Below are 19,929 nucleotides of genomic sequence, written 5' to 3' on the forward strand. Positions count from 1 at the left end.
AAGCCATCGGTCTATAGGCTGGTAGGTACTGGGTTTGGATCCCAGTCGAGGCATGGGATTTTTAATCCAGATACCGACTCCAAACCCTGAGTGAGTGCTCCGCAAGGCTCAATGGGTAGGTGTAAACCACTTGCACCGACCAGTTATCCATAACTGGTTCAACAAAGGCCATGGTTTGTGCTATCCTGCCTGTGGGAAGTGCAAATAAAAGATCCCTTGTTGCTAATCGGAAGAGTAGCCCATGTAGTGGCGACAGCGGGTTTCCTCTCAAAATCTGTGTGGTCCTTAACCATATGTCTGACGCCATATAACCGTAAATAAAATGTGTTGAGTGCGTCGTTAAATAAAACACTTCTTTCTTGATCCCCCCCCCCCCCCATCATTTTTTTTCTGGCGGAAACCCTGTAAATGATCCCTTGATGACAAATGTAGCAGGTTTCCTCTCGAAGACTATATGTCAAAAATTACCAAATGTCTTTACATGCAATAGCTGATGATTAATAAATTAATATGATCTAGTGGTGTCATGAAACAAAACAAATTTTATGGTAAACCATTCAGTATAACTGGCATTGACATTTGTATGTGTGTGCCCCCAGCACATTGTTAATTATCAGCTTGATACTTGTAAGTGAGACATGTAGTGTTCAAGAGAGTCGAAACCGGCTGATAAACCATTTTGTGGGGGTTGCTGTTGTTCAATTATATACCAGGTTTCAAACTGAACCGCATGAAAGGTGACGGGAAGGGGGAGGGGGATTGATCCCCATTAGGCTATTTGTCATTCCAGCCATAACACCACAACTGGTATGACAATCACCATGGAATGTACTATCACGTGTGACATCAGAGCTAGCTCTCGGTAAGCAGAGCATTTCACCAAATTATCTATTAAATTAAAACAATTACAGAAACCCAATTATTTTGTAACAAAATATCAATTATTACTTGAAATTATTTCGCGAATGTAAAATAAAATTTGTCAGTTGTTTTTGAAATTTGCAATTGGTTTAATTTGACAATTGCCACAGCTAGCCCTGGACATCCAACAGCCAATGATTTATTAATTAATGTGCTTTAGAGATGTTGCTAAAACAAACTTTCACTGCTTGACAGTAAAACAGTTAATGTAAATGGTCTACTCTAAATAATTACACAATTTTTAAAAATATACTCGAAATGGCACCTTTAATAACAAAAATCTTATTTACATATTATGTACACAGGTAGCTGATAAAAAAGTTAACCAGTGACCCAAGACTGACAGAGTATTGGTCCACAATCCATGGTATTTTCCACAAAACTAGTTGTAGTTACGGGACACACGTTTCATGACAATCAGCTATATGTACTTCCCATTTGATAGACAAACACTTGACAAACCGGACTTCATCAAGAATCCAGCTGTAATGACACGTGTATCAGGCCGTAGATCAGGCCGTAGATCAGCCGACTTTTTAATTCTGATCACCTTATCGAAGTACATGTGCAGGGCAGAACTGAAAATAGCCATTATGTCAGGACCCGTGCCAAGTTCAATAGCAATAAATCAGTGGCTTTTCAATGAAATCAAACTTTTTTGAGTGGGTGAGCTCTGACCTCATGTTACGGCCATGACCAAGGGTTAACCGAGGCAGGACCTGTCTTTGGTTCACAGTGTACAGTGTCAAAGTCCATTCACACACAATTATAATTAACTGCAGCATTCAGAAAATCAATGTGCGTTGATAGGCACTGACTATAGTTATTAACCAATATAAAATATACTTTAAAAACATTACTAAAGAAACACAAATATATATATATATATTAATTTTTAATTTTTATTAGTTTTTTGGGGGTTTTTTTGTGATAAAAATAATTTGGTAAAAAGACTGTAAAAACTGGCTTTAAAAGTTCACAAACCATTTCTAATTTTAACAGACACAAAACTAATGGAACTAGAAAGTGAATAATTTTATATAAATATAAGAAAAGTAAATTAATATTCACTTCTCTTTAGTTCAGTATATTTTTTGCAGTTATTGTCATAGCCTTTTCAAAATGAATTTTAAAAAAACCTGTAATTAACACATACTTACAACTTCTTAGTACATAATATTTAATTTAAAATTTTGTAAAATTTTCATCCTGGTGCTTTTTAGTGGGACTAAAAAAGTACATGTGTACCTTAGAAACAATGGTCACTGTCATAATAACATCTACGAATATTGATCTGTTACATTTGCTGCTGGTGGCTAACACTGATATTGTAATTGGCATTGGAAAGAAAGTTTGTTTTGTTTAACGACACCACTAGAGGACATTGATTTATTAATCATTGGCTATTGGATGTCAAACAGTCTACATTTTCCCAAAGTAGCAAGGGATCTTTTATATGCACCATGCCACAGACAGGATAGGACATACCATGGTCTTTAATATACCAGTCATAGTGCACTGGCTGGAACGACAAATAGCCCAATTGGCCCACCAACAGGGATCCGTAGAGTTTTTCAGTGATATGTGTGTGTTGTTGTTTTTGTTTTATACTGTCAAGGCAACTTTAAAATATGATTGCCAAATCAACTTCAATTCACATTTCGCCAGTTGCAATTTATGAAATAAAAAGCTTAAATCCTAAAGTACATTAATTTTATACAGCTATATATACATATTCATATATGATTAAAGTGAAGTGTCAGTGTGATACCCTACATCTGAACTCCCAATCAAAATGTGTTTAGAATACCTGGGCTGTGTACAAGGTGACTAGACAGGACTAGAAGATATGATCGGGTGTATTAATAACAAGACATCCGAGTGGCCGCTTCATTCAGTGGTCAACGTACAATATTCTGACACATTCTAAGCCGCTCAATCCTGGTCCTGGAAACGTCGATGCCGGAACACAATGCTCTGACGTCAAAGCGACTGACAAATTGTGTTACAATACCCAATGATCACTCCCTTCAGTGCCTGTTCACTTTAATTCCTTCTCATAAATTCAAGACCATAAAAAACGAAAAGTAAAGCGATCATTATCTCCTGAACTCGCAAAACAACCTTTTAGTGCTGGTATATAAATAAGGATCTTTGCTTGCCATATTCCATGTTTTTTGTTGTTTTTTACATAAATCATCAATAAGTTACAGTACAAAAGGTAAAATATTAAATGGAAGCCTATGTGTACCTGTACAATACAGACATATATATCACGTCCTATATAAATGGTATAAATGAATACATTAAGTGTTAATTTAGTATTAATGGATAGCGTCCTAAATTATATTTACATGATCTCAATGGTAGAGAAATAAAAAAACTTTGTTTTCTTTAATGACACCAATGGAGCACATTGATTAATTTATCATCGGCGATTGGATGTCAAACATTTGGTAATTTTGACTCGCAGTCATCAGAGGAAACCCGCTACATTTTTCTTAATGCAGCAAGGGATCTTTTATATGCACTTTCCCACAGACAGGAAAGCACATGCCCACGGCCTTTGCCCAGTTGTGGTGCACTAGTTAGAACGAGAAAAAATCCAATCAGTTGAATGGATGCACTGAGGTGATTTGATCCTGCGACGCAAGCACCTCAGGCGAGCATTCAACCGACAAAGCTAAATGCCACCCTGGTAGAGAAATAAGGCTTAGCTGTTGAAGTATTTTGAAGTATTATAGACAGAGGAAAATGACGTATGGGCGTCTGCGGGAGGACGGGAAAAGGGGGTGCCAGTATAACTGCATTTTAAAAGATCAAGTTTTCAACGTTTCCATGGAATCATGCCCTGAACCCCTCTAGAATGTCCTGCCAAGGCAGTATAATTAAATTTCTGTTACATTCATTACAATATTAAAAAAAAGTAAAATTTGTTTTACTTAACGATGCCACTAGAGCACATTGATTTTTTTATCTTATCATCGGCTATTGGACATCAAACATATGGTCATTCTGACACTGTTTTTTAGAGGAAACCCGCTGTCACCACACAGGCAGAATAGCACAAACCATGGCCTTTGTTGAACCAGTTATGGATCACTGGTCGGTACAAGTGGTTTACACCTACTCATTGAGCCTTGCGGAACACTCACTCAGGGTTTGGAAAGAAAGAAAGAAATGTTTTATTTAACAACGCACTCAACACATTTTATTTACGGTTATATGGCGTCAGACATATGGTTAAGGACCACACAGATTTGGAGAGGAAACCCACTGTCGCCACATAGGCTACTCTTTTATGACAGGTAGCAAGGGATCTTTTATTTGCGCTTCCCACAGGCAGGATAGCACAAACCATGGCCTTTGTTGAACCAGTTATGGATCACTGGTCGGTGCAAGTGGTTTACACCTACCCATTGAGCCTTGCGGAGCACTCACTCAGGGTTTGGAGTCGGTATCTGAATTAAAAATCCCATGCCTTGTCTGGGATCCGAACCCAGTACCTACCAGCCTGTAGACCGATGGCCTGCCACGACGCCACCGAGGCCGGTCATTACAATATATAGTCATCCTCTTAGTCCAGTTGCAGCAACGTGAATTCGTTAATTCCTTGATGAACAAAAATATAATGTCAAGGACTGTCATATCTGATGATGTCACTTTTTATTGGTACTTGGTCTTATTGGGTGTTGTTGTTTATGAACCAAAAAAAAAATTCAAAATAAAATATGAAATTTTAGCGTTATTATTCAAAGGCGTAGCACTCATTACACAGTACACGTGCGTAATGCAAAAAAAAATCCAGGAATAGGTCGAGACTGTCAGTAATTGGTTTATAAAACATCCTCTTAAAATTGACTCGAAAAAAGATAGAAAAAAATGCCTCAGAAAAGGCTCAGAATGTATCTACAGGCTTCCTGAGTTTCAATATATTAACGGGGGGAGACCCCCCGAATCTCCCCGCTCGGGCATGCCTTCTGCATGCGTAATGCAAAATATGTTCTGGCTACACCCCTGTTCTCATTAAGTATGTTTGAATGGCTTTGCAGATTCACAGTTTGCAGATGATTTTCCTTTTTTCATACCTCGATAATGAATTCATTTAAAGGGACATTCCTGAGTTTGCTGCAAAGTTTTAAAATGTTATCGATTAATAAAATAGTTCTACGATTAAATTTACATATTAAATATATTTTCTTGTTTAGAATATTAGTTTTTGATCATTCTAATATTTTTACTAGGTTAATTTTCATTTTATTTCCTAAAAAATATTTGAAGACCAAATCCAGTTTGGGCTTCTTACAAATATTAAGATGACCAGAAACACATTGAATATACAGACATTGATATTCTAAACAAGAAAATATATTTAACATGTAAGTTTAATCGTAGAAATATTTTATTAGTCAGAAACATCTTATAATGCAGCAAACTAAGGAATGTCCCTTTAAGGATTGCCTGTTATTTCTTTTACATTCATGTAAACAGACAATCCTTAATAGACCACAGTAACTGCTCAGCTGAAGATTTTTAATACAAAGTTCTACACAGTAATTAGATTGTTTGTTTACATTCATGATATTTGCAATTGTAACAGTAAAAAATACAGTTGTTCATTTCAGTCAGTGTTCGAGATTAACGGTATCCGATATCCCGGGGATACCAGAATTTAATTTTGGATACCAGACTTCAAGAACCCAGTATCCCACTGGGATGCCATATAATACTAAATTCTCAGGTGGGATACCAGATTTTGAAATGTTAGTATCCAACTGGGATACTGGCCAAAAATTTTAATCTCGAACACTGATTTCAGTAATGATTTCACTTGATCCAACTATTTGGTACATGACTGCAGTGTTTATACATTCAGCATGTATACAAATGTTAGACATTGTGAAACAATGCATTACAAAGTGTTGTATTTGTCAGCATTTGTATAATGATGAATGTTTTTTGCATTAATACTGTAAAATGCATTTCAGAACATCCCATCCTCCTACAAAATGTTTTTTTTAATAATTTCAGTTTGATTTGATGTAAGAAGAAACAGTAAATATGTTTTGTAAATAATTTTTTTTTTTTTTACTATTTTTGTGTGCAATTTAGAAAACAATCAGCTGAAAAATAAAATTGAAATTCCATAGTATGAAGAATGGCGTTCCATGTGGGAAGCACTATAGTTCTCGGTTTGTTCAGGGCAGTGTGCCCACGAATTCCCACAGACAGGACAGAACATACACATACCATGGTTTTTTTTATTCATGGGGGAACTGGCATAGGGGCAGCTGGGTTTCTGCCAGAGGGTAAAACGGGTAGGGCACCATACCCAAACTGCTTTGCAAATTTAGTTTTTTTAGTTAACCTTTTGACAAAATTAATTACTCTTATCATAACTACGATTTTCTTAACCCTAACCATAACCCTAAACCTAACCCATTTTCTTTCTGGGAGAGTCCCCCATACCAGGGAGTTGACTGTGGTTGCATTCAATTCCATAGCGCCATACCCAAAAGTTTCTTTCTGGAAGAAACACTGACGGGTGAACATTTTAGTCCACTGATGAGGATCAACCCTATGACCTACTGCACTTCAAAGGTGTGTGTGTAGGAAATTGTGTAGGGGGTCCAGACTGTGTTTTTTAGGAGGGTCAGGTTATGCATGCTCCTACCAAAATGCATTGAGAGAAAAAAGGAAGAAAATGTGCATGGTGCAGCAGAGTTTCGAGCCCCCCCCCCCCCCCCCCGCACACATGCAGTCTTCTGGCAAGCACTCTACCTCTAAAGATGTCAGTGCTCCACAACTGGTGTAACAAAGGTTGTGGTATGTACTATCCTGTCTGTAGGATGGTGCATATAAAAGATCCATTGCTGCTAATCAAAAAAAGAGTTGCCCATGAAGTGGCGACAGCGAGTTTCCTCTCTCAATATCTGTGTGTGGTCCTTAACCATATGTCTGACGCCATATAACCATAAATAAAATGTGTTGAGTGCATCGTTAAATAAAACATTTCCTTCCTTCTACATGTACCTCTAAAGAATGAAACTAGGTCCATCTGTATTAAAACATTGAAAGAGAGGTTAATTAATGGCAATTTAAACAAACATTAACAGATTGGTAATTAAGATAATAAACTTGACTTGCAGGGTCAGACCGCAATCGAGAAGAAACATGAAAACATGTAACTGGGGGTGGGGTATTTATTTATAAACATGAATGGAATTTGACCATTAAAGAATTAACTAGAATGACAAAGCCATGATGGCTTTCAAATGCTTAATAGAGAAAACATAATCAATCCATATAACTGGTAGACAGGGTTTTTTTCAAACCTGGTAAAAAGCATTTGTCAAACACCAGATTCCTTTAATATTTCATACTATATTCCATAAGACCATCTCATTTAGAGAATTACATAATTAAAACAGTTTCCTCAGTAGGTTAAAACTTTTAAATACATAATATGGTTGCCTCTCCATGCAATTTTCTTGAAGAGCCAAAATATGCTGTCTGTTTAGTAATATGAAGAGAAAATAAGACATGCATGCTGTTTAAAAGTGTCTTAGAATTAGGCTTTTTCAACAGCTTTCTAAAACTAGAGTGGTGTGACATTTCCCAAGTTGTGCCCAAACATTAATTTTTTAATACAGACATATATTTATAGTTTTAAGTTAGATTTAATTAATACTGATAAATAAAATTAATTAATTAATTAATTAATAATTTAATAAATAAATATAAATAAATATAAATAAATAAATAAAATAAATAAAATAAAATACATAAAATAAAATAAAATAAAATTAAATTAAATTAAATTAAAAAAAATATATAAAAAAAAAAATAATTAATTAAAAAACAAAAACATTTTAAAAACCTGAGTAAAACTGTAATCAATCCTATGACCTATATATATATCAGCATTTCAGGCATGCACTCTAACCACTAAGCCACAACATTATTACAGTCGTTAACCAAATATTCCTCTTCTATCACCAAAAATCAATCAAGGAAATAAACACTACTATAAAACAAACATCAAACCTTCTTAAATTAACAGATATAACACATTTATATAACCCTGAAGAACAACAAATATTGACAGACTTGTACCCAACCGAAAAAATTAAATAAATAACAAGCATTAACTATGAACACCTGAGATGAGTTGTCTTTTTAAGGAACTTGTTGTGGACAGTGTACACGGTACTCCAAACACTCGTGCCAAACTCTTTCCATGCTTTTTATGTTTGACTGGGTCCTTGGCGAGCTTAATCAAACAAATGTATACGTAGGTACACCTATTACAAATCTGACTTGAATATGGCCGGCACAATAGCAAACAATTAAAAACATTCTCAACGCAGATATTCCTGTATGCTCAATAATAATATAATAAGTGTTCAAGGATGACGTCAAGCTCTGTTGAAATACACAAGAATGCCGTACAATTAATTGTCCAGGATTATGAGTAGGACATATTGGTGGGTTTGTGGTTATGAAAAAAACTGACTGAGGTGTACTGTACTGTAAGTTGCTTTCAACGACCCATTTGGAAATGACTTACTTATAATTCCAACCAGTGTTTCACAAAGTTTTACATGTAGTAGAGCTGGGCGGTATTGAAATTTGAGGTTCAGTATCAGTATCGGTATTTTTGGGGTCATTTACTTAGTATTGGTTAGTGCTGCAATGATAAACCGGTAAACCAGTATATCGCGATAATTGATCAGCTAGATATGAACCGTGGTACAGTTTTGTGTATCACGATTTTTACATGCTATTTTTTCCTTGTATCTTATTTGACTTGAAATAGGCAAACAAACAAAAACCCCATCATTTTATTAATTAGTGATGACAGGAAATGTAACAATCACATCAAGCGCGGTCATGCATATGAAGTGATAGGTCGGTTATACTTGGTTCTAACTTCTAAACAAAATGTGTTAAAAGTCCAATAAAAATAAGCAGTTAACAATAATTAAAAATAAATGTTTTGTTACTTACACATTATTATTCATTGTTCATGGGTTTGGGGGTGATTCGGACACAAGGATGTAGTCTGGGGAGGGTTGGGGGTGATTCGGACACAAGTATGTAGTCTGGGGAGGGTTGGGGGTGATTCAGACACTGGGATGTAGTCTGGAGAGGGTTGGGGGTGATTCAGACACAGGGATGTAGTCTGGGGATGGTTGGGGGTGATTCCGACACAGGGATGTAGTCTGGGGAGGGTTGGGGGCGATTCAGACACAGGGATGTAGTCTGGAGAGGGTTGGGGGCGATTCAGACACTGGGATGTAGTCTGGAGAGGGTTGGGGGCGATTCAGACACAGGGATGTAGTCTGGGGATGGTTGGGGGTGATTCAGACACAGGGATGTAGTCTGGGGAGGGTCGGGGCGATTCAGACACTGGGATGTAGTCTGGAGAGGGTTGGGGGTGATTCAGACACAGGGATGTAGTCAGGGTTGGGGGTGATTCAGACACAGGGATGTAGTCTGGGGAGGGTTGGGGGCGATTCAGACACAGGGATGTAGTCTGGGGAGGGTTGGGGGCGATTCAGACACAGGGATGTAGTCTGGGGAGGGTTGGGGGTGATTCAGACACTGGGACACAGACACAGGGGAGGGTTGGGGGTGATTCAGACACTGGGATGTAGTCTGGAGAGGGTTGGGGGTGATTCAGACACTGGGATGTAGTCTGGGGATGGTTGGGGGTGATTCAGACACAGGGATGTAGTCTGGGGAGGGTTGAGGGCGTTTCAGACACAGGTATGTAGTCTGGGGAGGGTTGTGGGTGATTCAGACACAGGTGTGTAGTCTGGGGAGGGTTGTGGGTGATTCAGACACTGGGATGTAGTCTGGGGAGGGTTGGGGGTGATTCGGACACATGTCCCCTCCCCACTGAGGTTAAAACAATGTTCTTATGGTGCAATATTAGGCCATGCATATACATATATGTGTCCAGGGAAAAAGTAGACAAAAAGGTCTGCTAGGTTCATAATCATATTCACCGTCTCCCCCATGTCTTGATCACACTACATCTCCCCCATGTCTTGATCACACTACGTCTCCCCCATGTCTAAATCACACTACGTCTCCCCCATGTCTAGATCACACTACGTCTCCCCCATGTCTAAATCACATGTCTCCCCCATGTCTTGATCACACTACGTCTCCCCCATGTCTTGATCACACTATGTCTCCCCCCCCCATGTCTTGATCACACTACGTCTCCCTCATGTCTTGATCACACTACGTCTCCCCATGTCTAGATCACACTATGTCTCCCCCCCCCCCATGTCTTGATCACACTACGTCTCCCCATGTCTTGATCACACTATGTCTCCCCCCCCCCATGTCTTGATCACACTACGTCTCCCCCATGTCTAGATCACACTATGTCTCCCCCAGGTCTAGATCACACTACGTCTCCCCCATGTCTAGATCACACTACGTCTCCCCCATGTCTAGATCACACTACGTCTCCCCCATGTCTAGATCACACTACGTCTCCCCCAGGTCTAGATCACACTACGTCTCCCCCAGGTCTAGATCACACTACGTCTCCCCCAGGTCTAGATCACACTACGTCTCCCCCCAGGTCTAGATCACACTACGTCTCCCCCATGTCTAGATCACACTACGTCTCCCCATGTCTAGATCACACTACGTCTCCCCATGTCTAGATCACACTACGTCTCCCCCATGTCTAGATCACACTACGTCTCCCCATGTCTAGATCACACTACGTCTCCCCATGTCTTGATCACACTATGTCTCCCCCCCCCCCATGTCTTGATCACACTACGTCTCCCCCAGGTCTAGATCACACTATGTCTCCCCCAGGTCTAGATCACACTACGTCTCCCCATGTCTAGATCACACTACGTCTCCCCATGTCTAGATCACACTATGTCTCCCCATGTCTAGATCACACTACGTCTCCCCATGTCTAGATCACACTATGTCTCCCCCATGTCTTGATCACACTATGTCTCCCCCCCCCCATGTCTAGATCACACTATGTCTCCCCCAGGTCTAGATCACACTATGTCTCCCCCAGGTCTAGATCACACTACGTCTCCCCCAGGTCTAGATCACACTATGTCTCCCCCAGGTCTAGATCACACTACGTCTCCCCATGTCTAGATCACACTACGTCTCCCCATGTCTAGATCACACTATGTCTCCCCATGTCTAAATCACACTACGTCTCCCCATGTCTAGATCACACTATGTCTCCCCCATGTCTTGATCACACTATGTCTCCCCCCCCCCATGTCTAGATCACACTATGTCTCCCCCAGGTCTAGATCACACTACGTCTCCCCCATGTCTAGATCACACTACGTCTCCCCATGTCTAGATCACACTACGTCTCCCCATGTCTAGATCACACTACGTCTCCCCATGTCTAGATCACACTACGTCTCCCCATGTCTAGATCACACTACGTCTCCCCCATGTCTAGATCACACTACGTCTCCCCATGTCTAGATCACACTACGTCTCCCCATGTCTAGATCACACTACGTCTCCCCCAGGTCTAGATCACACTACGTCTCCCCCAGGTCTAGATCACACTACGTCTCCCCATGTCTAGATCACACTACGTCTCCCCATGTCTTGATCACACTACGTCTCCCCCAGGTCTAGATCACACTACGTCTCCCCCAGGTCTAGATCACACTACGTCTCCCCCAGGTCTAGATCACACTACGTCTCCCCCAGGTCTAGATCACACTACGTCTCCCCCAGGTCTAGATCACACTACGTCTCCCCCAGGTCTAGATCACACTACGTCTCCCCCAGGTCTAGATCACACTACGTCTCCCCCATGTCTAGATCACACTACGTCTCCCCATGTCTAGATCACACTACGTCTCCCCATGTCTAGATCACACTACGTCTCCCCCAGGTCTAGATCACACTACGTCTCCCCAGGTCTAGATCACACTACGTCTCCCCATGTCTAGATCACACTACGTCTCCCCATGTCTAGATCACACTACGTCTCCCCATGTCTAGATCACACTATGTCTCCCCATGTCTTGATCACACTACGTCTCCCCATGTCTAGATCACACTACGTCTCCCCATGTCTAGATCACACTACGTCTCCCCATGTCTAGATCACACTATGTCTCCCCATGTCTTGATCACACTACGTCTCCCCCAGGTCTAGATCACACTATGCTCATGAAAACAATGGGCATTATCAGCAGGGTTTCTGCCAGAGGGTAAAATGGGTATAGCGCCATACCCAATTATTTTTGCCGATTTTGTTTTTAAAGTTAACTGTTTGACAAAATTAACTACTCTTATCATTACTGTATGATTTTCTTAACTATAACCCTAAAGTAACTCATTTTCTTTCTGGAGGAGGCCCCCACCCCATACCCCCTGCTGACTGTGGTTGCATTTTCCATAGCACCATACCCAAAAATTTCTTTCTGGCAGAAACACTGTTATGGTACTACATCAGGTTATTTAAAAATGTTTTTGCAATAATCACCCTACCCTACCCATCCACCCACTCACACACACACACATACATACATGAGGACGAAAAATTTAAGGGTTTTTTCCCCCCTACCCTATAAAAACTAGATTGGCCCCCTGACTACAGAAACCCCCACCCACCCCTACCCCCCACCCCTACCTCCATATATCATTCCAAGTGGCCTGTGTATTGCAAATGGGTATGTAACTGTAACACTAAATGTATTGCAGGCATTATGCTAAGGATATAATGTGCATGTATACAAGCTTGCTGTATTACAAAACCGGCTGAACTTGTGGCATGTAGCCGTGATCTGTTCTCAAAATGCAATGTCATGAACAGATACTGACTTTGTTAATCAGAACAAAAAACCTGTCAGTCTTACATTATACTTTATACACATGGTGAAGGATCAAATGAACCAATAAATAATAAATATGTATCTACATGTTTGAATAAATGTAATACATTGTTATTCTGTGTATCTTTATTGTGGGCAAATCTGTACTGGAAAGTGGGAAAAAAGATATTTTTCTATCTAATAACAAAATGGACATTCTTTTATTCATGTACTAGCATGTAGTTATCCATGGTGTAAGATGTACTAAAGCTTAGTGGAAAAACACTTAAAATATATAACGAGTACCACAGGTCACAGAATCAAAATTGCTTTTACTTCATGACAGCAGAGTCCAGGGGTATATGTTGGGAGGGGGTTTAGTCTTCTGCGATGAGACTAAAATATTTTTTATATAAAGCAACATTAGGTTATACAGGAGACTAGGGAAAATAAAATTATAGACCCTGCTACAACCCTGAAGTCCATGATTTAGCAGTGGTGCAGGAAGGTGTCAAAAAGTGGGGGGTGACACACACACAAAATATATATATATATATAGATATATATATTTAGATATAGATATAGATATAGATATAGATATAAACCATCGCTGCTGCTACTGGATCAAGAAAAGTGAGGTGCACATGCCCCCACCGCCAGCTTCCTATGCCAGTGTTTAGTGCAAGGTAGCAATGAGCTTCTAGTCGTTTTGAGACCAAGTACATGTATCACAATTACTACATTAATTTAATAAACATGTGTGAGCTTGGGGAGGGGGGGTGGGTGTCATTCAAAACATTACTTTATATGTGTGTGTTTGTGTGTCTATGTGTGTGTGTGTGTGTGTGTATGTGTGTGTGTGTGTGTGTGTGTGTGTGTGCATGTGTGCCACCCCCTGCCTTGGTTTCCTATAGAGCATATTATACTGCATATTTTTCATATAGCTGCTGCTAAAAAATAAATAAACAGAAAATATAAATTAAAACTTTGTGTAATAAAACACACTTTTACAGTTTTAATTTATCATACAGGACTTTGAAACCTACTTGAAAACATGCTTCCAAATTTTCCGACCATGTACACATGTATTTAGATAAAAGGATTTTGTTCACAGGATGTCTCTAGGCTCCTTTAAAGTTGGGAACATGTCCCTATGTCAAGCGGGAGATGTCGCCAAGGAAACAGCCCGCTTGACGTTATGAGACAAGACCAATGACCTGGCATGGAAAGATAATTATCTTCCAGTTATCGTCAACTTGTCAGCTTGATTCAGGCTACTTCGATTGGCATTTCCGTGCATATACAAACACTTTTCAATGTGAATAGCAAAACATGTTCTGGTATGGTAATACTAGCAGAGTTACGGCTGTACCAGAGGCCCATAGGAATCGGGGAATGGGGGAGGGGTCTGTGCCCCACCCACTCGAGGATGAAAATATATGGGGGGGTTTTGTCCTATTCTTTATGAATAAAGATAAAAATATGGTTTTCTGCACACCCACCCCACCACTAGAGACTGTGTCCCCTCCACTAGAAATTTTTCCCCCATCCCTGAACATACCATTCCTATGAGCCTGTATCATGCTGGAACAATTTTGTTTCATTATGTCAGTGAGCTTAAAGTTTGTGATTGAAAGTTTAAAACTCTGGAAACACTTTTTTAATGTATTTTTAATTTTGCAGAATACACACCATACAAAGTACAATGTACAATATACAGACAAACCTTTATTTAGCAGCTAACAGTATTAAGCAGCCACCTGTGTTAATAGGACATTTCCATACCTTTATTTGGTGGCTGTTTAACACAGGTTTTACTGTGTATATATATATTCTCCTATCTTGCTATAAGAGAAATACATGAACATATTAATGTTACAGATATGCTTCCTACGTGACCAGGTGGAAACCCCCCTCCTGCTCCAAATGAATTTTCCTTTTTTTTTCAATGTATTTTCTGAGGGAGCATATAATATAATAACCCAAAACTAACTAAAATATTTGCTTACCACAGTCTTGACCCCCCCCCCCCCCCCCCCCAATTTTCTGCACACACATTAGATGACAATACAGATATAGAAACATCAAACACTCTAGGTATGTGCGGTCATGTTCACTGGTAAATGCATATTAAGATTGTCCTAATCGACAGTAACTACATGTACATTTAGCTACTGTAGAAGTAGACCATAACTTGTGAAAATCTGCTTTTAAGGCTTTAATTTTAAGGTTCATTTTTATCTTTTTGGAAAAAATATAATACAAGTATTATATTTGGCCACTTAAAACATTTGTTGGTGATCATTCCCACAAGCCCATTTAAAATGATATCACACCAACCTCCCTTTTTATTAAAAAAACCATAGTAATAAAATGTTCAAATTCGATCCATAGCACGTCTATCAGCCATTCAAGATTTAAATGTCAGGTGCTGCCACCTAGGATGTCCTAATGGTTACTTGCCCAAATAATATTGTTTGGGCAATCTTCTTTAGAGCTATAACATATGAGCCATTATTAATATTTGTATTCATATATTTATTCCACATTAAAATCTTGCTCGTGGTTCATGGTTCATTAATTTCCTTAATTTGCCAATATCCATTATTATTTTTTGGGTCACCATATGTTTTGGTGAGTTTCGAGCCCTGCCAATCCCATCAGATTATGAGACCCTACTGAAGATCCTGTTTTTAACAGGATATAATCATACAAATAAATCGCCAGTCCATACCTGTCATTATCAGTTGCTTTTGGTGCATGCACATGAATACATACAAGTTAGCCAAGTGTTGTTAGTGGCTGGATTTAGCTAAATCGGTACAGCGCTCACCGAGGTATTGAGGTTGATGGATCTAACCCCTTAGGTGGACCCATTCTCGTTTTTTTTTTTAACATCTCAACTATAATATTGGTCGTAGAAGTTGTATACAATGAGAACTGAGTTGTAAGAGTGCTTAGACTAGCAACTGGACAGTCATAGAAGTCGTGAGATCAGTGAGTTAGACAACACCATCGTGACAGTTGGTAGTTTTAGCCCAGCATATGATTAGTAAATTAATGTGCTCTAATGGTGTCCTTAAGGAAAACAAAGTTTTAACTTCTTAACATGCATATTGATCAATATTTAATCATTATGAATGTAGATCACTCTTCACTTCTACATTTAGTTCAAAGCAACTGCTACAATGTATGTCTGAATCAATCAAAACAGATTATTTGAAACTTAAATATCTTGGATATTTTTTGTTAGCAAAATAACTTGTTTATTTATTTATTAATTAATTAATATAATATTTAAATTGTTGGTTTATAGTGAAATAAATCTTCTAAATCTGAGCTCAGTCTCACCTGTGATTATTTCAAGTCAAAAATAGGATTTAAAGCATAACATTTTAAAGAAAACAAAATAACAAAACCAACCCACAGCAACATTTTTTTTTTTTTTTTTTTTTTTACGAAGAAGTGGACTCGATATTTAATAAAGTTTTACATGACTTTTTTCTGATTTGTTTGGTTTTGGTTTTGTTTCAATTTCAAATTTTGCTGCTTTATTAATAAAAAAATTAGTTTTTTTTTTTTTTTTAGATTATGTATAACTATATACACAATTTAAAATTAAACAACTGTCAATGAATCATACTTTTTTGTTAGTTGATTGCTTGAGCCTATGATAATAATAATTTTTTTAAAGTTTTATTATGCAATGAAACTAAAATTAAATGTATGAATAGGACCACATTGGAAAACTGGGTTACTACTGTCGATTGTTGTTTTATTTAATGTGTGTATGTATAAAATTGGGAGAAGATAGAAATGATAAAGATAATTAAAGGTGTTTTAGACATCCCGTTTATCTTTTGATTTATTCATAATCTGCCATATTTCGATATGTAAATATTTCACATTCATAAGAAAACAAATTCAGTGGCAGATACAATTTCATTGTGTTTAAAACGTAACATTTCGTATTGCATAAATAATAGAATTCAACTGATGCTCTGTTTAGTAAACGAAACTTGTAATGCGGTACACATTATCTTTGGTGTCCCGTTGCCACTTCCTGGATAGCGCGAGAACGTGTTCTGATGTCATAGACAACAAACCTGCCTGCGCTTGTTGACAGGCAGACGACTTATTTATATACACCGACATTCAGCAGTACATCTCTAGAGAAACAGCTCTTACCGAAAATTCTTCTCTTCTTGTTACGTTATCTCTCACATTTTGGAATAATAATCATCGTTGAATAACAATCCTTGATAGCGAAATTGTGAAGTTTCCAAGTCCGCGTAGTATAGTCTCCCGTTACCACATTGAAGAAATGTTGCCCGCTAGGTGGTGCTGTCAGTTCAGACAGTTATGGTCTGTATCAAAATACGGCTTCCTATTCGTTTACTTTGATCTAGATTAAACGCGATACCGGAGGCGGCAAATCAAAACACCGTGCTTTTAAGTAGAATAATTTGCATTTTAAAGACGCATAGGATACAAACTAGTTTATTTTTTAATATCTTGTTACAAAATGTTAAATATTCAAACTAGTTTTCCCAAAATTATATTAAACATTGAAAACTGTTTATTTCAAAAACTGTTATTGTTGTAAAGACGTATTGATATATACAGATTACAACAAAGTTAATTTTTGTCTGGTATACAGATTATTGCATGGTTGGGAGTGACATATGACATATATTGGACAAGCTTGGAAAGGTTTTTACTATCGATTTAGATCAATTCCGTGTGACACTTATTAATGTCTTTAATATTAATATTGATATAAATTATTACCTATCAACTAATTTATAATAATAATTAGTTTATGGATGTATTTACAATCGATGTAACTTCAAGAAGGTCAGTTACAAATACACTGAGAAACAACCAAAGCGTTCTATAATAATTTACTATGAGAATAAAATAAATTCAGCTACCATTAGTTTAATTTTAATTTAATGTTTTCGTTATTGCAAGTTGCAATATCAGAGTTACTTCAATATGATGATATCAGTTTTACAAACCGCAACGGCCGCGGACCATGCTAATTGTGTAACAGTTTATTGTGTACCATGTGATAATAATATGCAAAATAAAGAAAGGTACATTGACTTAAAATACATTCACAATATACTTTTTTCTGTCTTTACATATATATATATATATATATACTATTGTTATCCAGGAATATTTAAGCTAAAAAAAAGGTAATAAAATAGTAAACAAAACAGGCGTGAGTTTAGGAGTCTAAACGGTGGTGAGCGAATTAAGTTCCTAGTGGGGTCGAGTCATGTTCCCATGAAAATTATATGTTAAAACATAAATTGCATGAGCAGACCCCCCCCCCCCCCCTGCACATTTTCCTGCAAAATAAAATGATATGCTATATAATTACCAGCGTTATCATTAAATCACCGATATCCATCAGGCGATAGGATAGTCCTTAACTGCATCTGTGTCCACAGTTGTAAAAACAGTTTTACACAAAAAAAGTTAGTTTGATAATTTTTGGTAATGTAGTCTTAGAGGAAATCCGCAAGGAGTCCTTTATATAATAGTAAAAATTTACTGTGGCCACTTAATACAGGTATTTTAGCGATTTGGGACCCGATTTAGGTGGCCGCTGGCCGCGTTAGACAGGTAACCGTTTATTACAGGTGCATTTACATTATAAATCGTTTGGGAGGGAAAAAAGTGGCCGCTTAAGGCAGGTGACCGTGGATTACAGGTGGCCGCTAGGACAGGTTTGACTGTATATATATGTATGTAAATCATGAGCATAAAATTTCAGCGAATTTATCGAGGCTATACAAGATACTGATTTGTCATGACGCTAAATTTAAAGAGACGTACACTAGATCGTTCCGAAAAAAATGTATGACATTGTTTTGTTGGTGATTAACCAAACACAAACCAATGGATACATACTGTGATTAAACCAAAAGGATAGCAAACAATAGCAGTTATTATTGCAATTTTCTACTATATTTAAGTTGTCTGTATTTCAGCTGACCCTACAACTTAAACTTTTTGCCTTTAGTTTCGGTTATGACGACCTTTTAAAAACATTGGTCACTAATATGTCATTTATTTAGATTCCGCTACATTCTGACACTGCTAATATTTTATAATTTACAGTATAGTGTAATATCGAACTGATCATTTCTGATTGGTGCTGGCCCGTGGGAACGACATCTGGATTAGTGTTAAGGTGTTTGAAATAGGATGTTTTTTGTTGTTTGTTTCTTTGTTGTTGTTGTTGTTTGTTTTTGTTTTGTTTTGTTTTGGGGTTTTTGTTGGGTTTTTTTTTTTCGGGGGGGTGGGGGGGGAGGTACATTTTAAAAATTATTTATTTATTAATGTTTCTTATCATGGACACTGAAGAATAAAAATAAAACGCATCCCCAATCACATAGTGTACTTATGTAGTGTCCACAAATTTCGCAAAATTGACAAATGTAATTTTGACGACAACTGTCGCAATTTCACTGCCACATATACTTTAATTATCGACAAATGTCACACGACCACAAATGTTTCACCCATAAAAGTCGCAACGCCAATTGCTACATATCTCGCAACGCTATTTACAAAGTTTACCTAGCATGTTTTCTTTAGGACTGTTAAATCGGCCTCGGTGGTTTCATATGTAAGCCATCGGGTATAAGGCTGGTAGGTACAGTGTTCGCAGCCCGGCATCGGCTCCCACCCAGAGCGAGTTTTAACGACCTAAAGACCACTACTTCTTCTTTTCTCTCACTAACAACTAACCCACTGTTCTGGACAGACAGCCCAAATAGCTGAGATGTGTGCCCAGGACAGCGTGCTTGTACTTTAATTGAATATAAGCACGACACTAAGGAATGTTAAACCCGTTTATAGTGGTAATGTTAAATCTGACGTTGGTCATTTAGTGATAGTGTCTATTTTGGCACTATACTTTCGTCAAATAAGTTTCGAAGTAAAATTTTGCTTTGAATAATGTGTGAAATTGGCCCTTAGAAAAGTGTATACTCTCCGAAAAACTACTGTTGTACTATTGATCCCAGAGATTTGGTTTATTTCTTGTTTATGCGATTTAAAATCGACATATTGGTTAGTGTAGATGAACCCCGATCCCGTGTTATTGAAAATACTTTTTTGTGTCTGAATTTCAGCCACCCGC

General features: G+C 38.0%; 1 protein-coding gene across 1 annotated transcript in view; it reads right to left on the reverse strand.

Moving 5' to 3' along the window:
* Positions 1-17,059, reverse strand: part of LOC121375855 (zinc finger protein GLIS3-like) — an 89,008-nt gene extending 71,949 nt beyond the window's left edge. The window contains exon 1 of the mRNA XM_041503527.1: positions 16,956-17,059. The gene's annotated coding sequence lies outside the window, so the exon portion shown is untranslated. The remainder of the gene's footprint in view (positions 1-16,955) is intronic.
* Positions 17,060-19,929: the final 2,870 nt, after the last annotated feature.

This window comes from Gigantopelta aegis, chromosome 6 (genome assembly GCF_016097555.1).
Source record: "Gigantopelta aegis isolate Gae_Host chromosome 6, Gae_host_genome, whole genome shotgun sequence".
NCBI classification, from domain to species: domain Eukaryota; kingdom Metazoa; phylum Mollusca; class Gastropoda; order Neomphalida; family Peltospiridae; genus Gigantopelta; species Gigantopelta aegis.